Source organism: Sorex araneus, chromosome 9 (genome assembly GCF_027595985.1).
Source record: "Sorex araneus isolate mSorAra2 chromosome 9, mSorAra2.pri, whole genome shotgun sequence".
NCBI lineage: Eukaryota > Metazoa > Chordata > Mammalia > Eulipotyphla > Soricidae > Sorex > Sorex araneus.
The window spans coordinates 64,143,298-64,167,413 of NC_073310.1; the positions used below are offsets into that span (position 1 = coordinate 64,143,298).

The following is a 24,116-nucleotide window of genomic DNA, read 5'->3' on the forward strand; positions in this document are numbered from 1 at the left end:
TTGGTTTGGAGACCATACCACAACCACAGTGTGTGTGTGTGAGTGTATGTATATGTGTGTGAGTTTGTGCATGTGACAGCGTGTGTGAGTGTATTTGTATGAGTGTTGTGAGAGTGTGCATGAGTGTGTGAGTGTGTATGTGAATGTGCGTCTGAGTGTGCATGTGTGTGTAATGTTGTGAGCGTGTGAGTGTGTGTATGACTGTGTGTGAGTGTGTATGCATGTGTGTTTCAGTGTTGTGGGAGTGTGTGTGAGCGTGTGTATATGTGTGGGCCTATGAGTGTGTGTGGGTGCGTGTGTGAATGTGTGTGTGCAAGTGTGTGGATGTGGATGTGAGTGTGTGGGGCTATGAGTGTGTGAGTGCGTGTGTGTATGTGTGTGAGTGTGTGTATCTGTGTGTATGTGAGTGTGTGTGAGTGTGTGTATGTATGTCTGTATGAGTGTGTATGTGTGTGTGAGTGTATTCGAGTGTGTGTATGTGTGTGCTTGCACTTTCTCTTCCTCCCCCTGGGCTCAAAGGACGTGGAGGCTCATGACTGCTCTCTGCAGCTGCTGTGACCTCTGGACAGATGTCAGACCCCTTAAAGGGAACGCGCTGCTCTCTGGTGCGGGACATCAGCCTGCCAGATGTTTGCACAAGGGTGTTGTTTCAGTCTAACCTTTGAAGAATGGCTCGGGCCAGGAAGGTGGCCCCTACAGGCCAGCACTCGCCTTACAAATGTGGGACCCCGGGCTCCAGCCCCAGGACCTCAAGTGATATTTGTCTATGTGGTTTTGAAACAGGGATCTCCCCACCTAATTGAAACTTCGGACACTGTTAGCGTGTGTGTGTGTGTGTGTGTGTTGTGTGTGTGTGTGTGTGTGTGTGTGTGTGTCTGGTTGTGAACACCTGCTGTACCAAGTCTGGTAGCAATGCTATTCTGGTAACCGCGGACATGTCCCTGCCATATTTCCCACGGGGTTGACCTATTTCTAAGTCCTCTCCCGCCCCCCCACGTCCTTCCGTCCAAACCGTTCTCGCGGTTGCTACCCAGACAGGAAGCGGAGCGCGCGCCTGGAAGATGCAGGCCTCTCGCTCCCCTTGACTCACCAGAGCAGTCATGAATGGACGGTGTCCTGAGCAAACGGGCCCCCGAGCAGCAGCCGAGGCAGCGGCAACCGGCCCCTTCAAGAGGCCTCACAGGACAGTAGGGATTTTTCTCTCGAAACCGTTTCTGCTAAGAGCCTTTTTCGCACCCTAGCCCCACAGGGCCCATCTGCATTCAGAGGTTTCTTAGAGGCTCGACTGTGGAAGGAGGCAGAGAGCGTTTTCTGCCCCCTGCCTGTCACTCTTGGGAAATGAAGGCGGCCCCCGAGACCCGCCGAGAAGCCCACCGCGGCCAGCAGACTCCTGTGTCGCTCCTGTCCCCCACAGCCGGCCCTGACACGTCCTGGTACCACTTCTGCCCAGAGCGGGGCGGGCAGGGCTGGGCAAGGGTCCCGCTCAGAGCTGAGACTGAGTCTGATACCCACGGGGTGTGTCTGTTTGCCTCTCCCCGAGAGGAAGCGAGGGTGGGGGTGCGTCTGAGCCAAGAAACCTGGGCTGGGGACAGACTTCACGCTCTGCGCCCGGCCATTCCTCCACCGCGGGCACCGAGTGCCTTGTGACGGTGGCCATTCTGTCCTCACATAGTTACAGGGACGTCTGTTGTGCCGGGATTCTCAGCAACTCTCCCACACAGACACGGAGTCCTTAACCGCTGTCTTCAGTCTGTGCCTGACACCCCCGCACAGTCTTCTTATCCCTGGGCCTTCGTAACCCCTTCTTCACCTTCCCTGCCTCCGTCAACCCATCCTCTGTATCACTGGGTTAGTTAAGGTTTTGTTTTATTTTGTTTTTTTCTTGTTTTTTTTGTGTCACACCCAGCCATGCTCAAGCGTTACTCCTGGCTCTGCCCTCAGGACTTAACTCCTGGCAGTGCTTGTGGGACCATATGGGATACGGGGGATTGAACCCAGGTCGGCCACATGCAAAGCAAACGCCCTACCTGCTGTACTGTCGCTCCAGCCCCTAGATAAGTTATTTTGGTTTGTTACGCCAAACACAGTAACAACAGTCTCAAAATGGAGACGTTACTGGTGCCTGCTCGAGCAAATCGATGAGCAACAGGATGACAGTGACAGTGACTGTTTCTACTTGGCTGGGGGGCCAACTCAAGGCTTTCTCTGGCTCTGCACTCAGGGATCACTGCTGGTGGGGCTCAGGGGACCCTGTGGGGTGCTGGGGATTGAACCTGGGCCAGCTGCCTTTAAGACAAGTGTCCTACCGGCTATCTCTCTGGATCCCGAAGAGGTTTTGCTCCACCTCTTGCTGTGCTTCTCTGGCATTTGTCTTTCTCTGTGTGACCGGTTTCACTTTACACACGACACCGTCAGGATTTCTTCCACCCTTACAGTCGTTCCAGCCTAAAGCCTCAAAGCACATTGGCCAAACGCCAAGCAAGCATTTTAAATGCGCTCAACCGCCACTCATGTAATGATGGACTTGTCAAAAACAGTGGAAGGTTTTCCTCTGTCCCCCTCTCGGCAAGCCAGCAGAGAGGAGCACAGGGTGGAGGAGCATTCTGGGGACACCGGCTTGGTTTCAGTGCCCAGCTGGCTCCAAGGGTAGAGAGGGTGTATTGGGGGGAGCGGCTGGAGCGAACTGAGCTCCAGTTCCAAGCTTCACTGAGGAAGCCAAGGGGTGAGGGGTGCCACGGCCTCTGGGACTCAGACCTCATCTGCAGAATGGGTACAATGCCTGCGGCACTCCAACAAACAGCGGTGACTGCATGGTGGGAGAGAACCAGCACAAACACGGTTAGCTTTGCAAGTGTTAAACTTGCAAACGGTTAGACTGAACAAGTGTTTTCTAAAAGAGATATTCATATTAAATAATAATTAAATTCATTTAATTATATATTCATATTAATTAAAAATTAGTACTGGGGAGACGCGAGAGATAGTACAGCAGTACTTGCTGTCCTATCCAACCTTGCACACATCTAAGCCAGGTTCACTCCTCGGCATCCCATATGGTCCCCCGAGCACCGCCAGGAGTAATTCCTGAGTGCAGAGCCAGGAGTAACCCTTGAGCATCACCAGATGTGTGCCCCCTACCAAAAAAAAAAAAAAACCACAAATAGAAATCTGCCGCTTCCCACAGTGGACATGCAGGTTCCCAATGGTGAACTATTAAATCTGTCATTCTCTCTTTTCACACCTTTTAGAAATCTACCTGTTGGATCTTTTCAAGTTTATTGTCATTGGAAGAATTTTGCTCAAATTCAAAATTTAAGAATATTGCATTTATTCTTCATCAACGATGGGAGGATCACAGATAGTTATTGGCACATAAGCAAGTACAAGGCCCTGTGGTGCACGGCCAGAGACCAATGGGGTGTTTGTTCTACTTTCAGCACTTTGTTCCTTTGCACGGCTGAATACTATTCCACTACACCACATGTTCTTATCTTCTCTTTAGGGACCTCTGGGTGGTCCCTTTTTTGCCAGTTACATCTAACATTGCTGCAAACCTTCACATACAAGTTTTTGTGTTTGTACCCTTTTATTCCTCACAAGCATATAGCTGGGTGGGGTTCCCCAATCTTGTCTGTACATGAAGTGCTTTTCTTTTTCTTAGGGGGGCAAGGTGGGACTGAAGCAGGATTGGGCCCGACCCAGTAGTGCTCAGGGTTTCCTCCTGGTTATATGCCCAGGAATCACTACCGGCAGGGCTCAGGATTAGAATCAAACCCAGGTTGGCTGTGTGCAAGGCCAGCGCCTTAACCATTGAACCATCTCTCTGGCCCCCAGACACTTTTCCAGAGTGACCACACAACCCTTTTACATTCCGTCTCCCCCCATCCTCACCACACTCAGGCTTGTAGGAGGCTGTTCTTTTGTCTCATTGTTTAATCTCACATTCCTTATAAATTTGGCATGCTCTTATGAAATGCAATGGAGTCACGCCCTGAACTTCAATTATTTACCATTGGGAAAGAGGAAGAAAAGCCAAGATGGGAAGTCTTGTGGAACGGGCCTATTTGTTGGGGGGAAACTGGATTACATTCCAGGCAAGAGTAGAAATCCAGAGCTGTGAGCTTCAGCGTCCGGGGGCTCCCTTCTCTGTTTTGGTGTGTCGGCACTGGGAGGGCGTGAGCACCGTAAATACGTGGGTAGAAAGAGCGACATTTCTCCCTCTGCTGTATGCACTGCAACAGCTAGAGAACCCCCAGGGTGCTGCCAAACTGTGGGGCGTGTTTGGGCTCCTAAGGGTGGAAATGTGAAAAATAAGCCGTCACTCTGCATACGGTGAGCTCAGTGGGTCTGACCCCGAGTTCGTCTCTTGCATCTTGAGGTGCTAAGGCATTCTCAGGGCAGTGAGATGAGTTTGGGGTATTATTTTTTTTAACGAAACCTCCAACACGATGGTTTTCATAACATGAAATGAACTTCCAGTAACAAAGGGCCCATTGTCTCTCCACCGCTCCTCGCATTCATTTGTACGACTTTCTTTTTATAGAAGTTTTTCTTTTCCTTCCCACATACAGGGAAAAAAGTCCTAGCTTTGCTCAGCGCCGGGTAACAGTGAAAGTTAAGCCTTGAGGGAAGACGGTCTTGTGAATCGCTCTTTTGGTTACGAGCTTTATTTATTTGGATTCTTGAGGGCTGTCGCTTGTTTACATTTGCTTCCTATAGGAAAGCTAACCATCCGTCCCTGAGGTGGCCGAGCTGGCCGCTTCCTCCGGCTGAGGGAAAGGCCTTGCCCAGGGTGCTATTAAAAGCAAAAGTCGAATTCCCTGGTGGCACTTGTATTCTCTTACAAATCTCCTTAAAAAGACACACTCTCAACCCACTAGATTTTTGTCATCAAAGTCCCAGGGACTTAAAAGCAGGGTGTTCCCGGGCCATGAAGGTAGCCGAGCGGTGGAGCACGCACTTTACACTATCAAGTCCTGGGTTTGATCCCTGGCATCCCCACCAAAAAGAAAGTAGGGAGTTCTTGGCAAATGTCATCATAGCTGCCTATGCATGCTCAGGGTGAGCTAGTGGAATGCAGTTCTCTGTGTGTTCATGTGTGTACATGCATGTGTGTGTTCATGTGTATGCATATGTTCTTCTGTGCATGCATGTTCATGTGTATATATGTTCATGTTGTGCATGCATGTTTGTGTGCACATGTATGTGTGTGAATGTGCATGCATGTGTTCATGTGTGCACACATGTTCATGTTTGAGCGTGTTTGTGTGCATACATGTGTTCGTGTGTGCACATGTTCATGTGTGGATGCATGTTCAGGTGTGTGCACATGTTCATGCTCTGCACGCATGTTAGTGTGTTCACATTTGTGTGTGAATGTGTGTGCATGTGTTCATATGTGCACATGTGGTCATATATGTGCATGTGTTTGTGTGTATATGCACATGTTCATGTGTGCACATGTATTTGTATGTGTGCACGTGTTTGTGTGTGTGACTGTGTGCACATATTCATGCGTACACATGTGTTCTTGTGTGCACTTGTTCGTGTGTGGGCACGTGTTCGTGTGTGCACACACATCTGACAGGTCTCCCGATGTGAGCTCCCTTCTTTATCAGCTCCAGCTGCTCTTGTGCTCAGGGAAGCATTCACGTGTTTGGTCAGGGAAGCATACGAGCACACCATCAAGCCCTTTGCGGGTGGAGTTTGCCGACAGACCTGAGCAGAAGGGCTGAGCAGCCCCGTCCCGCAGGCTCCGGCTCCCGCTGGAACCCAGCACGCAGCCGCCCTTGTTGGACCCTGGCTTGGGGCAGCTGGGGTCAGCCAGGCAGGGGCTTCTCGGCCCCGTGGGGACCTGAGCTGACTCGGCTTCGACTGTCTGGTCTTGAGCCCACGTCACTGCCCCGAGGGTTCCCGAAGGTGTGTGAAAGTTCTGGCCAGGCTCAGCTCTTCTGTGGCCAAATGTCGCATCTTCTTCATTTTGTTGGCCACGGCGGCCAGAAGCCTCTGAGGAGAGTGGCTTCACCCTCTGAGGCTCCCCGGCATCTGACCGGGGCTGCAGGGAGGAGCGGGACGGCTCTACAGCAGGACACGGCTCATTTCCCCGCGCTCGAGAATGCATTAAGAGCACATTAAAACGTGTCATCTTGTTTTATTCTCCGATCAGGGCATGCGTGTAGCTTCTATAGCTCATATCAGTACTCAGATCTTGGGATGAAAAAACACCCATCTTGTGAACCTAAATGAACAACCTCTATTCTCTTCATGACTAGAGTGGCAAGTAAAAGAGAAAATAAATTTGCAAATAGATTATCACTGCAGTACAGTAATATTCATTTTTATTAAGGTAATATTGGTTTACAAGACAGTAAATGTTCCGGGGGTAGGACTGGCAATTGGCTCGATCACTTTGAACAGCAAACTGGCAATACTTATTGAAGATATACACCTGGCAAGAAGAATTTCATTTCCAAGTATTTGCCTTAGAGAAACTTTAACCCGTGTACTAAGGAATCATACCCAGGTGGTCTTTACATGCATCCATCCATTCATTTATCTTGCACATATGTATCCGGCACATACTGTGACTCACAGGGATTTCCAGGTAATACGGGGTGGGGACGGCGGGGGGCTGGGGGAAGAAAGCAAAGCCTTCCTTCCCTCCAGGAGCTCCCGGTCTAGATGAGCTGGCAGAGGACAGCAAGATGCATCAGGGCCAGATGAATTGGCAGCAGATGCCATGTGGAAATCAAACTGTGCGAGAACGTAGGAAGTGTCAGGAGGAGATTAGAAACCTCAAAGAAAGGATGATTCATAGAGAAACTGTGAAGCGATGGGGTGCCGGGCTAGCCCATAAAAGAACCCACTTACATTTTAATTCCAAAGAATGGGAAAAAAATTGTTCTAAATATAAAGATGTTCTCTGCAGCGTCCAGAAAGATAGTCCAGCAGGGCAAGCTCTTGCCTTCCCAGCAGACCAGAGTCCCAGCACTCGGGATGGTCCCTTGAACCAGCCAGGGGTGATCCCTGAATATGTATCTGGGAATAAGTCCTGAGCATCACTGGTGTAACCCAAAAGCCAAACTAAAATGAAATGGTCCCTACATTGTTTGGGACATTCTTCCATCATGTATCTCCTCCTGTTTACGTGCAGTTCAAGTACAACCATATTCTGAGTTGGACCAGGAGTCCCACTAGCAACCGAGTTAAAATCTGAAGGGATGAGAAAGAGATCCAGTGGATTTAGGAGACTGTGGCTGAACGGATTCGGAATTGAGGCCCAGCAGAGCAAAGGGCCCTGCCCGTCACCACGGAGGATGTGAAGGACAGGCAGAGAGTCTGACGTCTGCTTGCACAAGGGAACCGGGTGGGGGCCAGAAAGAGATGTTTGTTTGTTTGCTTGCTTGTTTGTTTGATGATATTCATGAATTCCCAAGTGCTGGGTGAAGAGTGGGTTGTGGAGGCTCCGTCTGTCCTGGTAGCGTCTCTGTGAGGGTCCCAGCAAACCCAGGAGCTGCTCACTGGGTGTGGCCACAGTCAGAGGGAGGCCAAGGGCTGAAGAAAACATGAGAACCCGTTCAAATCCCCGACATCTCCAACTCTACCATACTGATGAATCGGCAGAAGCACAGCAGCTTGGAGGGGATGTAAGGCAGAAGGCCTACCCTGTAACGACACCTCAGCCGTCTCTCATGCAAGGTGCTTAATGGCTCCAGGTGAGATGCAGCAGTTTTCACTAACTTTACTCTAAGAAACATGCTTTGGTCATCCTGTTAGCAAATTATTGATAATAAGCAATATAAAATAAACTATTGTGGGCCTGCTTTTAGGAGTAGGCTTAAGGGGTGGTTGGGGAAATTGGAGACCATGGTGGAGGGAAGGTGTAACGTGGAGGGGTTGGGGTCAGAATATTGAGCGCCTAGAACGAGTCATCATGAACAACTTTGTAAACCACAGTGTGTATATAAAGTGTAAGGGGGAAATTTACATAGGCAGGCCGTATCTGTTCCATGTAAACTCCAAAATATATTAACACAGAATTGCTTTAAAAGTGTTATTAGTGGGGGCTGGAGTGATAGCACAGCGGGTAGGGCGTTTGCCTTGCACAGGGGTGACTCGGGTTCGATTCCCAGCATCCAATATGGTCCCCTGAGCACCGCAGGGGGGATTCCTGAGTGAAGAGCCAGGAGTAACCCCTGTGCATCATCGGTGTGACCTAAAAAATAAAAAAATAAAAATAAATAAAAGTGTTATTAGTGACAGGTGAGACATGATTATTACCATAAGGAGATCCAAGCATAAAATAAAATTTAATATAAAGTACTAAAAGAAAACATGAAAATAACATACAGCAACTTCAGAACTACAGGGCAGCCCACACCTGAGTTCTCTCTCTCTCCCTCTCTCTCTCTATGTATGTATGTATATATACATATATGTATACATATATGTACATATATGTATATATCTTACACACACACACACACACACACTCTTGCTCACTCAGTCACTCGCTCGGAGTCTACCATTTAGGACCCTGGTGTCCGAAATGGCAATAAACATTAATAAACATTATTACTAGCAGCTCAGTCAGCCTAGATCCAGCTGCTTGACACCGTGAAAATAGTCCACATCCTGTCCTATAAACTTGCTCAGGTTCCTAGTTTTGTCGCCGCAAAAGGGGAAATATCATGAGTGACCTGGTAGAGAGGAGTGACAGGGGTAATAAAGTCACAACACCAACACGCATAGCATCCCAGCAGCCCCCGAGCCAGAACCATTTGCTGTGCCTGATGAAGTCCATCCCCACGAAACTAAGACGGCAAAAAGGGCGAGATGTCCGCCCGAAATGGCAGCTCTCACCCACCTGGTGTGCTTCCTTGGGTGACGCTTCATTCTCTACAATCCTTCCACGGAATAACACTAGGGCGATGCTGTGTGTTAGAAGGAACTCAGCACAGCGGGAAGGAGCTTCTGAGTGTGAATATTCGATTCCGTAACCGTGCCAGCGCCAGAGCTGGGGGTGACGGGTCCTGGCGAGCTGAGTCTGGGCTGTTCTCATTCCCCGTGTCCTGGGTTCTGCTCAGAGCCGTGTCCCCGTCGAGCTGAGACGTCCCACAGAGCCAGCCGAGGTCCCAGACACCACCCGTGTCTTAGGAGGGGCACACTGCCTCCTGCCCGTGCTTCCAACCCGGTTTCCTGCTCAAGGGAGGTTCGATCACTTACAAAAGCCAGGGGCATTTGCCTTGCCTCTCCGTGGAACTCTTTCTGCTGTGCTCAGGGCTTACTCCCGGCAGACTCAGGGCATCACACGTGGTGCCAGGGCTCGAACCTGGGTCAACATCATGCAAGCAAAGCACCCTACTCACTGTCCATCCCTGGCCCCAGGATGTACCTTTTAAGAGAGAAATTCCACCTGCTGTAGCGACAGCACTGCGGGTAGGGCGTTTGCCTTGCACTCGGCCAACCCAGGTTCGATTCCTTCATCCCTCTCGGAGAGCCCGGCAAGCTACCGAGAGTATCCTGCCCACACGGCAGAGCCTGGCAAGCTACCCGTGGCATATTCGATATGCCAGAAACAGTAACAAGCCTCGCAATGGAGACGTTACTGGTGCCCACTGGGACAACAGTGCCACAGTGCTACAGTATCTGATCCTTGAGTGTTTCCGGGCTGTCAGAGAGTGTCTGTTCTAGCAATCCCAATGAGCTGGGCCCGGAGGGGCCTTGTAGCCTCCCACTCTGGAGCCCACAGCTCACCACTTCCGCTGGACCCCAGTCCAGGCTGCCTTTATTCAGATAGTTCACGAAACTGAATTGGAACTCTGGTCAAATGCTCTTTGGGAGGCTTGGGGGGACACACCTGGCAATACTCAGGGGTCTCTCCTGTGGAGAACCACATGATGCTGGGACTGAGCCAAGGTCAGGTGCATGCACGTAGGCACCTCCCCCCGACAGTCTCCCCGACACCCCCATGCCGTGTTCTGCCGTGGCAGGCTCCCGTGCGCAGTTAGTTGGGTGGGTTCCGTTGTAAGCATCGATTAGGCATTTCTCACACTGCTGGGCCGAAAGAAAGTGCTCAGAGCAAAATTAAATAAACCGTGTACCAATTAATCAATGCTGAGGCTTTGGAAGAAAATGACATTCTGCAAACAAAAGCAGCACCTTGCTCTGATGTCTGCCCATGAGGCGCACCCAACGGAGGGAGAAACGGGGACCAGGCTCCAGCACAGGGTGCAGTGCTCGGCACAGATGATCACCGAGCCCCCCTTGGAAAGCTTCTGTGTTGGCCGGGGGAGGGGTGGGAGGGGAGCAGTGGGGCACAGGCCGTATGAGGGATCTCCTAGCTGGCGCCCTAACCAGCGGCTTGTAGCCAGAGCCCTCACCCCACAGGGGTGCCCGCGACCCGGCCTTCTCCCGGGGGCCCAGCAGATAGATCTTTGGTCCAAGTTCACTGTAACACAGAGGGACTAGGTAGGAGAGTTCCTGACGGAATTCAGCTCTCAAGTCCCCTGTCTACATCCAGGGTGGTTTGTTGGTTCTCTGCGTTCATCTCTGCCGGGAGCACTTGCTTGGGTGTCTAATGAGTGCCAGGGACGGTTGTCGGCTCATCAGCCCCTGCTCTCTGCAAGCAGCAGGGGTGGAGAGGCACCGAAGGAAACAAACTGTGTTTTCTGTTGGAACCGACTGGGTAGGGAACAGGCGGAGCAGGAGGGGGGCGGAGGGCCGGCTCTGTAGGGAAGACGGTGGCAGAGCCCTGTGGTTTGAGGTGTTCAGAGCACTGAGGGAGTGCCGGGCCCTGGAGAGAGCAAGTTTGCTTTCCTTCCATCCCTTCCTATGGAAAAACAAACCAGGGGCTGAGAAAAGAGTCACTCAGAAGGTGGCGTTTGAGCAGAGGCTGGAGAAGGTGAGGGCTTGGCTTCCACAGCTGTCTGAGGGCAGCAGGACATGCAAAGGCCCCGGGGCTAGCGCTGGGCATGGGCACCTTGCAGCCTTACCGAGGGACGGGAGCAAAGGCCAAAGAGATTGCACAGCAGCCCTCGCTGGCCAGGGGTCCTGTGAGGGAGGGAACTGCACCCAGTTCAGACCAAGGGGTCAGAAACTCTAGCGGCTTCTGCAGTGACAGTCTCCCAAGTCGTCCTGGCACCGAGCTCGCTCGAAGCCCTTGAGCCAGCGCCCGGGAGCCCAGCCCCACGCCCCATCCCTCCTGCAGACCCTTTCCGGGGCTCGGGCCTCCACGCCCTCTTGTACACCCGCCAGGAGGTACATCCTCCCGCCTGGCCCTTCCTGAGCTCACTCCCGTCCCCGCAGCCCCCCCTGAACTCCGGCCCCGGGAGCCAGGTCCTAAGGCTCTTCCTTCCAGTAGGATGTGGAGTGGGTCCGACTGGTGACGAAGTGAGGACGCACTTACAAACTGTCGCGGGGGACAGCTTCCAGCCTCCCTTAGCCCTCGCACAGTCGCCTGCTCCCTTCTCAGACCCAGGAGCTCTTCCTCCCCCGATGGTTGACTTACCATGTCAACACGTCCTCCTAACATACCATCTGCACGTCTGCCTTCACATGGGCAGCCGTGGCAACCGGAAAGAGGAAAAAGAAAACCAAGGATCTAGGCTGGAAGTTTCTCCCTTTTGGCTTCCTAAGTATTTCTGTCCTGAGTCCACGCCACAGAGAGGCCACGAGCCGGGGATCGCTGAGCAGGTGGGCAGCAGCTGGTAGGCGCCCGGTCACAGGTGAGGGGAGCGGGCTGGGGTCCCGCCCCCAGCTCCAGCGAGGCTGGCCCCGATGTAGCAAGCAGCACCTCCGGTGGGTTCCGATGCTCCGTGTGCCTGAATGTCGCGCTCACGCAGAGGTTAGCAGCAGGCCGACCTCTCCGGGCAGCTGAGGTTAAGGCCGCGTATGGGAGGTAGAGCCTCAGGTCAGTGTCGGGCGCCAGGTCCAGGTTAACGATCACCCTTAATGTCTATCTTGAGCCAATGCACGGGGAGGAGCCCCGAGGTTCAGTGGCCTCTAGCTGGCCAGCGTGGCCCCAGGGTCCTGCTGCAGCGCAGCTGTCCCCGGCGTTCTCGATGGCATTCATTAGCTGCCGACGTTTAGACTGATTCGTGTCTATGTTTGGGAAACACTTGCCCTGCATTTTGGGTTGCCCTGAGCGGAGGCAGCCTGAACAACTCCCGGCCAGAAAACGACAATAAGCAGCCGTCAAATGTAATGAGAACATCACAAGAGCATAAAAGATGGGTGTGTAAAAAAAGAAGAAAAATAAATGGCCTTGCTATTAGGGGGGAAAAAAACAGCAAGGAACTAAATCACAGCGCCACTTGGTTCCTTCCCCCCTGGGGACCAGGTTTGACGTCCCATTGTCGGAGCTCAGGAAGAGATGGAATTCTTTCCTTTGGATCAGAGCGGCTCCGCGTTACTCTTTAATTGACCTGGGATCGAGGAGCCCAAAGACCTGGGTATGAAAATATAGCAGGGTTCACTTAAAGCCGCTCAAGCATTTCACCTTGTCATTGCCCCAGGGGGCCTTTCCTGAGCTTTAAAGTTTGACTGCTCTGGGGGGCCAGAGCAGTCAGACGGCGGAGGTGGGGGAGGACCCTTACTGACCCTGCATGTGGTCAACCTGGGTTCAACCCCTAGCTTCCCAGATGGTCCCCTGAGCACCCATGGAGTGATCCCTGAGCCCAGAGCCAGGAGGAAGCTCTGAGCACTGCTCGGGATGGCCCCCAAACCATCATGATAGTAGCGATAAATCCCTCTGAGATGCTTGGTGCCCAAGAACATGAGTCTCGTTTAAAAAAAAACAAACAAACTTATGATTGCTGCCGTGATTTGCAGCATCTGAGGTCCTCACGCACTTGAGGCTCGGTGTCTGAGCCACAGCCCTAGCCCCTGGGGGCTGTCAACCTCCCGCCATACTCAGCCCAGCTGCTGGTTCTGTGCTAGCGACGGTGGACGCAGGAGGCTGCCCGCCCGTCAAGCACTCCCCCTCCCCCGCCCCTTTATGTTCCTTTGTCCAGTTAGATTTGTTTCGCAGACAAATGGAAACACGCTACTGGCGATGCACAGGGGTTCCTCCTGGCTCTGCACTCAGAAATCACGCCTGGTGGTGCTTGGGGGACCATACGGGATGCTGGGAATCAAACCCGGGTCAGCCGCATGCAAGGCAAACGCCCTCCCCGCTGCGCTATCGCTCCAGCCCCATGCTGTGTTCTTTTACCACGAGAGTTCTGCACTGTTCCTCTCAGCCGAGGAAGCCGTTCTCTGGGGGGCCGGGTTCTTGAGGCATACAGGGGCACGGGTGCAGGGGGATTGGGTGCTCTTGAGAAAACAGGCCATTGCAGACACGGGCCCAGCATGTCCTCTCTCCGCACGGGGTCACTCACGTGAGTCAGTGAAGGCGCTTGCTGCAACCTTTCCGAACCCAGGGCCTTTGCCATTCCCACTGCATCTCCATCGGTTGGGACTCTGGCCTGGTTTTCCCACCGGCTACTCCAAGTTTTCGAGTCAGGTTTTTCCGTTGCCCCCAGTCTCCGTCTCAGCCCCCCAAACAGCAGGAACAAGATCACCCCAAGTCTGTGGGAGGCACCAGCCGGGACCATGGAGACTCACAGAAGAATAAACCGGGGCCAGAGAGACAGCACGGGGCGGGGGCATGGAGCACGCCTTGCTTCTGGCCAACCCTGGCTTTCTCCCTGGCACCACGTGGTCCTCTGAGCACCACCGGGGCGGCCAGGGAATCCCAGGACTGCAGGACCTGAGCGTCACCATGTCCTCAGGCCCTCCGCCTCCAGGCCCTGTCCACTCTCCACCCAGAATGCACGCGTGTGCGCACACGCACGTACACACTGGCGTGTGCCCTGCTGCGTCCCGCCCACTGATACAGTCACTCCTCACCACAGCCCTCTGAGCAGGCGCTGCCTTTCCCACTTCTCTGCTGGGAGCACCGCGGCCCAGAGAGGGTGGGAGTCTGGGCCCAGGGCGCAGAGCTGGGTGAACAGCTGAGGCAAGGAGCAGGCCACGCAGGAAGTCTGCCGTGGTTTGGGAAATGGGGTACAGAGGCAGCGCACCCTGGGGCGGATCTAGTGGTGGTGATCAGGGAGGGAGGTGGGTGGGCGGGGCCTGCGAGGAGGAGCACTTGGGCCAGAGTGTCAGATTCAGGGACGACGAGGGGGAGGGCTGTGGCGTGAGGGGAAGGGCAGTGGGGTGCGCTGGGATTCACAGGACAGAGTGACAGTCTCGAGGCAGAGACATGCCATGGTCTGGGGGCCAGAGAGCTAGTACAGCGGGGAGGGCGCTTGAACTGTGCCGAAAGTGATCCCTGAGCACAGAGCCAGGAGTAAGCCTGAGCACTGCAGGGTGTGGCCCCCAACCCAACCCAACCAGACAGTAACACCCCTTCCCTGTCTGTTAGGAGGCGGTAAGGAGAGAAGTTGGGGTGGGGGGATGGGGAGTCTTGTTGGAGACCAGGAAGATAAGGCTGGAGAGAGGTCAGGCATGGTGCTCCAGGCACAGTGCTCGGAACCTTCTGGCCCAGCGGATGCCATCCCAAGAGTCGGGAGTGGGTGGAGCCCCTCCGAGTTCTAAGGAGAGTTCCAGCCAGTGGTGAGCATGTGTTTGAGGGGAGAGAGCCTAGTCCTGGGGTGCGGGTGCAGACAGGGGCCTCACCCTGAAATGCTGGAACCCCCCCCAACGCACTTTCAGGAGCCCCAGAAGGTCAGGCTTGGTGATAACTGGACTGTAAAGAAGGGGGTGAAAGACACCTCTAAGTGTGCATGTGGGGGTGCGGGGATGCTGGGGTTACAACAGCCTAATCAAAGAAATGGGCTTGGCTCAGAGCAGCCCTCAAGGGTCCCAGGGGTACAGAACTGTGCCCCGAGCCAAACAGTGGTTTCCCATTGTTCAGATTGGGCCCATCGAGGCCCGTGGTACTTTGCCATCGGCTGGGGTCCGTCCTTAGCCAGGGGGTCGCACGGCTTGTTGGTTTGTGAACCCCTCTTAAACTGTTCAGAGTATTTACTAGGGATCTTTGTGGGGGGTGGGGAGGGGCGGAGGGGACGAAAAACAAGAACACGCAACCTGTGTGTGTGAGGTTGAAGATGCACGCAGTGGCTGATATGTCATTCCATGCAAAGTTGGCAAGTGCTCGCTTCCTGCCGGCCCTGGCAATGCGGTGCTTGGGGGCATCCGCCAGGCACGCCCTGGGCGCTGGGGCTGGCTCCGGAGCCGCGCGCGCCTGCCTGCTTGCTTCCCGGGCTAATCACGGTGTTTTGACATTTCACGGGGGAGCCGCCGGGGGCGTGTCAGGGGCACAAACAGAGCACCTGGAGACACCCCACGCGCATCGGGCGGGTTCCAGGCTGGATGTCTTCCACTTCGTTCCTGTCTGGGGGAACCGATACGTGCGGGCCGGCTGGCCTCCCCCACCCAGGCCCTGGAAACGAAGCTCCTTCCCCCGACCCACACCCCCGTCATTGTTGCATTGTTGCGGTCCCCTAACAATAGCCCCGCGAGGAGGGTTATCTGGCAGGAACTTCCATTTGCAAAGAGTTGCGGGGAGATTAAAATTCGAGGAGCCCGGCCGGATCGCGGGACCCGCGCGGGCGCGCCCAGCCCGCGGGGAGGAGAAGAAGGTGCTTTGGGGCGGCGCGCGGGGGTCCCTCCCTTGGCAGAAGCCCCCCCTCCACCTCCCAGTCCCCGCCCCCGGGACCTAACTTTGTCCCGATCGCGGGGAACCCCCCTCTCGCAGGGCGGGGCCTGGCGCGGGGCCGGGCGCGCGGGGCCGAGGGCGCGCGTGGGGCGCGCGGGCGGGGCGCCCCGCACGGTGCGGCCGGGGGCGGGCGGGGCGCCCGGCGCGGGGCGGCTGCGGGCGGGCGGCGGAGGCGGCGCCCGGCGCGGATGCCGCCTGCTAGGCCGCGGGCCTGCGCAGCCGGCGCGGATGGGACGCCCGTTCCGGCGGATCGGCCGCTGCGACCCTGAACTTGCGCGGCCCCCGGGGCAGCTGCGCCACCACTGAAAGGTACCGGCTCTTTGTTCCCGGACCGCGGGGCCCGGGCGGCGCGCGGGGGGCCATGTGGCCGGGCACGGGCGCGCGTGACACTTCTGGGCTGCGGCCGCCTTTCCCGGGGACCCGGTGGCACCTTTTTTTTTTTTTTTGCGTGCACCCCACCCCCTTACACACACACACACACACACACACACGTGCGGCGTATCCTCCGCTCCCCGCCACCCCCTTTTCGGAATTTACCCGGGGAGGAGGAGAGGCATTGCGGGGGGCGGAACCGCGGGAATCGTTCCCGTGCCGAGCCTAGTAGTAGGGCGCGTTTTGAGGGCAGTGACGGGGACGCTGGTCCTTGGGCGCGGAGGCCCTCGGCAGCCCAGCCGACACGGACCTGCCCGCGTCCCTGCCACACGGCTGCGGCGAGTTTGATGCGGGGAACGGGGCTTTGGGGAGGGGGAGACCGGAGACCCCCTCCGCGGCCCCCTGCAGGTCGGGGTGCGCCCAGGCGCAGGCAGCTGCCCGTGCGGGGACCCCGAGCCGCCGGTGTACGCTCAGCCGCGTGGGCCGGCCCCGGTGGTGCCGTAGGGACTCGGCGCCGTTTTCCACTCCCGTGTCCAGCGGGGGGACCGGCTCGGCGGATTGAAGCAGATTCTGCGGGATTTCCAAGGCACGGCCGCGCGAATAATAGCGCCGCGGCTGCCTTCCCCACGGGCACCCTGGTTCCGCCGAGGCGGCCCTGCCAGCGCCCCTCTCGGGCCCCCGGAAGCGCAGCTGGCCGGGCCGCGCGGATGGGCGGATGGGTGAGGCGCGCTCCCCTCTGAATGGAAGATCCCGGCCCTGGCTAGGAACCCCCGCTCCAGGCTCCACTTGCAGGGGACCCCAGAACCCCGGACGGATGCCGGTTCCGCTTCCCCGGCTCTGGTGCGCGGGAACGGCCGCTCCAGCGCCGGGTGGTCCCAGGCGGGCGGTTTCCAGGCGGCGCGGCTATGCGTTTCCCTGGCCCTGATTTTTTGCAGCGGCTGCCGGTCCGGCCTTCTCTCCCGTGGCTTGTCCTGGCCCTAAAGTGTGTTTGGCCGCTTGGAAAGCACCCAGGAGTCAGTAGGGAACACCGGGCTTGCACCCTGGGATTCACCACCCCGCGAGGGAGTGCTATGGGAGCCGAATTTTTTTTTCTTTTGAAGTGGGGAGCCCCGTGGGGGTTTTCGTGGGGGTGGAGAGCTGGACGTCTTCCATTGCTTTGTTTCCGGTCAGGGGCTCACCCCAGCGCTGTTCCCTGGGTGGGCACCCAGATCCGAGGGGAAGAAGCAGATGTGAGGCCCAGCAGAAACTCCATCCTGCAGCTGTTGGCTCTCAAAGTGGCCTTGTCCGGAGGGGTGGGGGCACGGGGAGCCCCGTGCTGTGAGGAATGAAATCTGGGTGTCCGGCATGCCACCGGGAGTGAGGGTTTGGGAGGGCCAAGAGAGACGCTGGGAGCACAGGACTTGAGTTGACCTGGCAGCCAGCTCAGTCACGGCAGCTCTGGTGGGGTCAGCGCTGTATTGTCCACTGCGTGTGGCCTCTGATCTCGTAACAAGAAGCCAAGCCATGGGCAAGTGGGGTGGGCAGGAGGAAGCTCTCGGAAAACAACAGCAAACCCTTCTCGGACCGAAGGAGAAGTTTCTCGCCAGTAGAAGGGAGTGACCAGGACATCCTTGCACCCCCTTTTGTTCTTGGTCCCTTGTGGTCTGCGGCCGCCCTGGCTCTCTCCGTCTTGGCACTTGTCTTGAGCTAATTTCATTAATAAGACTTGTTATTGATGGCCTCGGGCCCCTCTGTCGTCTCAGACACCATTGCCAAGTCCCCTGACGGCGGGGCAGGTGGCTGGTGCCATTAGCGTGATCTTGTTGTTGGGAAACTGAGACCCCTCGAGGCTCGGTGAGTCGCCGATTTCATAATCCGTGAGAACCGCGTCCCAGATGTGGCCAGAGCTGAGCCTGACGATCACAGCAAAGTTCCTGGCCAAGGTCAAAAGGGAAGCAGCCAAGAAGGAGTCTGCTGGGCTCCGGACTCTGGGAAACGGTTCTGGGACTTGTGATGTCACCCGGCCTGTGCAGGAAGGGACCCCAACGGGAGAGAGGGGGCAGGAAGTGCTGGGAGCACCATGTCGATATCTGTCGATGGGACCTAGCAACTGAGACTCTCGTGTTTGTTCTCAGTGTGGGGCATCTCTGTATAACGAGGTGCTCACTCGTTCAAGCAGCTGTGTGTGTGTGTGTGTGTGTGTGTGTGTGTGTGTGTGTGTGTTTGCGTTGACCTGCCTGCACCTGAGTGAATGTCTTCATTCTGTTCACACACCAGGTATTTAGACAAGTGGGAGCATTTAACCTGATACATTGAAGCAAAATAGAATGTGCCACTTTCCCATCTGAAGCTCTCAGAATTGCTTAGGTAATTTTTCTATATGTAAATACCTAGCTTCTAGAAAATTTCCAGTTTTGAAAGTCAAAATGAGGAGTAAGCATGCTCACAGATAAATGGCTGGAGAGTTATTTTCAATCACATGGTACAAAAAGTTCCCCATGGGGCTGTGTAGATAAATCTTTGTGATCCCCTTGGTGATCTCCTCATGGGTTCAGTAAAAGTGGGGTCAGGAATTCTCTGCTTAGGTCTAGGCATTGCAAGAAAAATAAAAGGCCAGTGTCTCACTTAAAGGTGATGGGGAGGTGGGGGCGGCATACCCACTGATGCTTAGGGTTACTCCTGGCTTTGTACTCAGGAATTACTCCCGACGGTGCTTGGGGGACCCTATGGGTGCCAAGGATTGAACCCAGGTCAGCCGCATGCAAGGCAAACGCTCTATCCCCTGTAAGATCGCTCTGGCCTCCACAGGAAGGTGGGCCAGGAGAGGAGAGAACCACCCTCGGCGCCCTCAGGGCTGAGTACATGCCCTGTGTCTGCTGGAAAGTGTCACCCCACACCCACCAGTGCCACCAAATCCAAAACCCAAAACTGAAAATAAACTTGTAAATCCCAAAACTCTCTTCCCCATGGGGCTAAAGGAGAGGCAGATGGGACAGGATGTGCCAGGGATGTGCCTTGGGCACACCCTCAGGGCCTCCCCTGTCATGCTCTGGCCCCCACCCCGTCTCCCAGCCAGGCACTCCACCTCAGCCACCTCAGCCTTTGCCGTTCTTCCTCTCCTGAAATGCCATGGAAGGAAAAGAGCGGCCTTGGAAACCACCTCTGTCCTCTCCTCCCTGCCGTGACGGCGAGATACTTCCATGCCCTGTGGGTCCAGACACACCCTTTTGTTTCAGGCAGCCCGTCCTTGCTGGAGGCATCCAGAGGTGGCGCTCCTTGACTTTCTCACAAGCTCTGCGCTGGCACTCCTGTTTCGTGAATCACACTCATGCTTATTTGGGGTGCTAGTGAGTGTGTGTGTGTGTGTGTGTGTGTGTGTGTGTGTGTTCAGTTCTTCATGGAATCCTGAAAGTTAGATAAATCCATGGCCTGCCCAACCCACCTGCCCCGAGAAACGCTTCTGTCTTTGAAGGGAGAATCCACACTGTGGTTATTACACGGACGCTTGCAGTGAGTTCTGTGGCCTGCTGTCCTCCAAATGGTCCAGGGAAAAACAGGTTGGGAGCCTCGGGTGGAAGCAGATTGGTCACTGCTCTGCAGATGTTCGGGCTAAGGCCGTGTCCAGGGAGGAGCAGGAGGCATTATCTGGGTCAGAAGCCAGAACTCTGGTATCTGGGTGGCTGCTGGTCTTCTGGGAGCTCAGCCATTCGGCGATGCAGTGCAAGATGTCAGTCATCCGTAACCAAGGCTGTTCAAGCTGGCCCTTCTCTTCCAACACTTTGCTGTACCCCGGCTGTCCAGCTACTATCTTAGTTGCCATCTTTGCCAGACTGAAGTGAGTCTGTCCTTCTGTTCACTCCACACTGCATTGAGCTCTGCTTATCGTGTGTAGTCACTACCGCACCCTGTTTTTTGTTTGTTTGTTTGTTTTGCCTTTTGGGTCACACCCAGCGATGCTCAGAGGTTACTCCTGGCTCTGCACTCAGGAATTACTCCTGGCAGTGCTTGGGGGACTATATGGGATGCTGGGAATCGAACCTGGGTCAACTGCATGCAAGGCAAACACCCTGCCCGCTGTGCTATTGCTCCAGCCCCAATCACTGCACTCTGTTTAACAAGTAAACCGTGGAGCCCATCACCTCGCCCTTCAGACACTGATATATCCTGGCGGGGCCAGAAACCTGCGAAGCCCAGGCCAATATGGTACCGTGTCGCCCTCTCTTAGCCCAGGTGGTCGGGGGGGTCTTCCTTCCCACCTGGCCGTGCCTGGTGCCCCTTGGGCCAAGGGGTCTTGGTCGCAATGCCGAATCTGCACCGGCCCCTAGACCACCACTTCCCCCCAGCCTGAAGCTGCCCTCCCCGACGCCCCTCTCCTGGGCCAGCTCTCCTGGCTGTACTGTCCTTCTGCCTTTGTCCCTGCCGGATGAGGAATGCGTGTGAAAACTGGCGTGTAATGGGGAATTCGATTGATAATGCGTGACAGCGAATGGAAATAATCACCGGCGAGTTGCCAGGCCGTGCCATTCATAACCATAAAATGCACAATTATGCCCCCACCGCAGGCCTGTGAGCAAACGGAGAGACACGAGGAACTTGGACACAGCTGGGGGGGGCGAAACACCGCCACACTGGGGGACTCAGCCCGGCTGCCCACCCCTCCCCCCGCTGGCTGCCCCCATGGGCTCTGATATTCATGTCGGAGGGGGAGAGGGAGAGCGCGCCGGCCGGGAGGGCGGCGAGGACCGGAGCCAGCCCGGGCGAGCACAATGGCGCGCAGTGTTCTGCTCTCTCAATCCCCTTTCATTGGGACGGTCGAGTGTTTTGTAACAGAGTAAGTGCAGAGTGACCAGTGGCAAAGATGTAGCCTGCAGGTCTTGGCAGGGGCGCCCGGACTTCGAATACAGCAGGCCCAGTGGCGGGGACGCGGCGCAGGCTGTGCACGTGTGCGCTTGGCACCCCCAGACAGGACCCTCGACTGCAGCGTGTCAGGTTGTTGGAGTCTCAGCAGCGAACAGGGCTTTTTTTTTTCCCTTGCAAAGGGGGAGACGTGTGCAGATGTCCTGTCTCTGTCGGAGCCTTAGCCGGGTCTCCTGCCATCTGGCCGGGACTTCCGCGATGCCGCGTGGGCCCGCCCCCTCTGGCGTGGGGTTGGCTCTTGGCTCTGTCACTCACTCACTGGGAGGCCCTGGGTGAATCCTGGCCTCCCCCGGAATGTCTCAGCTGTCTTATTTACAAGAAAAGTCACATGGGAGGGGGACGGGAGCATAGTACAGCATGTACAGGGGGAGGGCCTCGCTCCTTGGCATCCCATGGGGTTCCCTGAGCCCCATCAGGAGTGATGCCTGAGCGCAGAGCTGGGTGTGACCCTCCCCCCCAAAAATGTAGTTACAGGAATGAAACTAGGAGGTAATAATAGGAGGGGGAAGGACTTCCAGAATGCTTTAGAAGGGTGTCCTGGTGTTTTCCTTTTTTTTAAGATTTGATTATTGAATCACTGTGGAATAGACCCTTACGAAGATGTTCATGACTAGGTTTCAGTCATACAGTGTTCCAACACCCATCCCTCCCCCAGTGCTCGTTTCCCAGCATCAGTGTCCCCAGTTTCCCTCCCATCACCCCCCACCCCCCAACCCGCCCGCAGCCTGCCTCCATGGAAGGAACTTGGAACTTCTCTCTCTCTCTCTCTCTCTCTCTCTCTCTCTCTCTCTCCTCCCTCCCCCCCCTTTGGGCATTGTTACTGGAAGGTTATCCAGTATATCCCTTTACCTACTTTACCCCTCCGTTCCTGTCCAGCGTGACCATTTCCAGCAATTATTGTCACACTGGTCCCTTCTCTATCTTACTGCCCTCTGCCCCACACACTCCTGTGGTTGACCAGCCATTGACCAGTCCTCCTAGGCCGTGGATATTGGTGCTTTTCCTCTGGCGGGGGCTCTCCCTGCCAGCTGCCGCAGGGCTGAGAACACAAAGGGTGTGAGATGGTCGGGAGAGGTGGGGCTCCCTTTGAAGCACATGGCACTTCCCACCGATGGTCCAGAATGGATTCGGGAAAGAGACAATAGCATGAGGGGAACGACAGCCCACCTGCTCCACGCAGATCACCTGCTACCCCGGATGGCTGGTTAAAATGTTGAGGAGGAAAAAGAAGTAGATTTCCCGCCACACGTCTTTGGGGTTTTCTCCATGGAGTCAACCTCCTTCCACACCCCAAAACTTGCGTGTGATGAGGGGCTTCACCCTGTCTCAGTTGTCCCGGCTGGCCCGTCACTGTTTGGCCAGGGCTGGTGATGTGATCTACCATGCAGGGGTGGTTTGACCCGACCCGTGTGGGGTCCGCCCCATACCCCATATGCTAACGGGAAATGCTCCAGCCACCGAGGATTAGTTGGGCTGGAGAATGAATGAATGAATGAATGAATGAATGAATGAATGAATGCACTAACCCAAATGAGTGCAGCCACTGGAAGTGTGCGGGGGTCATCCCTGAGAAGCTTGGTGGCATGTTTGGCACGGGAAATAAGTGGAACTTAGTTCTTGGTGCCAGGGTTGTGGCTCAGTGGTCGAGCACGTGCCTTGCATGTGGAAGACCAGAGTTGGCTTCTCAGTGTTGCAATAAATAGATAAATAAATAACAAAAGCCCTTTGTTCCTAGCAGCCAGCTGTGGGACCTATTGTTCATACCCATCCTTTAGATTAAAGGCAACGTTTCCAAGGACTGATCGTGACATCAAATAGGAACTTACCCTTTGCCCAGCTATCACCTGGCCTTCCAGGAAGGGGGCGAAGCCATGCCGGGGATGGTGGATGCCTGCTAAGATGCAGGGGTGCTTGCATGGAAGGGGCTGGGGGTCCGTGACCAGGAGCCAGAGCTGTGAGGTCTATCCTGAGCCCAGGGGTCTATCCTGACACCCCAGGAGACATGAACCCAGTGAGGGATGTTGATGGGGGAGGGGAAGGAGCAGGAAGAGAAAATGGTTTTGCCTCTACACTAATGGATTGTATCACCCTGTAATTCTAAAAATTCTTCAGGTTTTTTTTTTTTTTTAATCAGAAAGCTCTTAAGGGCTTTTATCACGAAGAACTTGCCAGGATAGCCAAGGCTCTGTCAGTCAATGGTAATGTGGTTCTTTTTCAAAGCCCCACTCAGAGCGCTCGGTTCCTTGGGTCTTGCCTGTTCATTGCCAGGAAGGAGGCAGAGGTTCAACTCCTGTGTGTTCCATCTGGGTAACTAACGTGGGGTGTTAATGGTGGAAATGAGCCTAGAGCCTGGGGTACCCGGGATGCCCGAGGATGCACCTTGGATCTCCTTGCACCCATCAGACGGCGGCAGATACCACAAGAGTTCCCTGGTGGTATGAGAAATCAGCTACCGAATTTGCATAATATCCCTTGAAAATGATTTAGGCACTTAATAACCTTTTAGGTGTTCAGTAGTCGGCTGGGAGTATTCATCTCCGGAAGGCAGGTTAAACAGGCCCCAGCAGACAGCAGGGTGCAGGCAGTGCCCGTGCAAGCAGGCGGTCTTTCCAGAAGGGGCTGCCCCAGGCCCGGCGGGGAGTATTTCAGGTGAAACCTCAGGGGCGGCTTCCCGGCCTGGCTGTGCTGACATGGTGGTGTGAGTCTGTCATTTGCCGGCGGAACTGCACGCTGACATTTGTTCGTGGTTCCTTCCGCTTTGTTGTGGGGACTCTGGTTTCTGTCCAGCTTGGGGCGCCCGGCCTCTCATTCTCCCCAGGCGGTTGGCTTCGCTGGCAGCGGCCCTGTTCTATTTCGAGGGGGAGCGCTAGCTCTCCGCTGGGAAAGGCCCGCGGAGCCCGGGAGCCGGACGGGCCCGGGCACCACCCTTTGCTGTGGCCGTGACCAGGCCAGGAGACGGGTCAGACAGAACCCACCCACGGGCCCTGCAGAGCGGCCCATGGGCGCTGTGGCTTCTGGCTTGGTACTGGAAAGTGAGATGAGCCCACCCATGCGTATGGCTGTGGGTGTGTGTGGCTCTGGGTGTGGCTGTATACGTGTGTGTGTGTGTGTGTGTGTGTGTGGCTGATGTGTGTGTGGCTGATGT

The 24,116-nt window shown here is 55.5% G+C and overlaps 1 protein-coding gene across 6 annotated transcripts in view; it reads left to right on the forward strand.

The window, feature by feature from the left end:
* FRMD4A (FERM domain containing 4A) overlaps window positions 1-24,116 on the forward strand; it is a 202,948-nt gene that overhangs the window by 61,430 nt on the left and 117,402 nt on the right. The window contains exon 1 of one of the 6 annotated variants that reach the window (XM_055146654.1): window positions 15,852-16,012. The exons of the other annotated variants lie outside the window; for them this stretch is intronic. The gene's annotated coding sequence lies outside the window, so the exon portion shown is untranslated. Of the gene's footprint in view, window positions 1-15,851; window positions 16,013-24,116 lie in introns of those variants that run through there. 6 annotated transcript variants of the gene reach the window in all.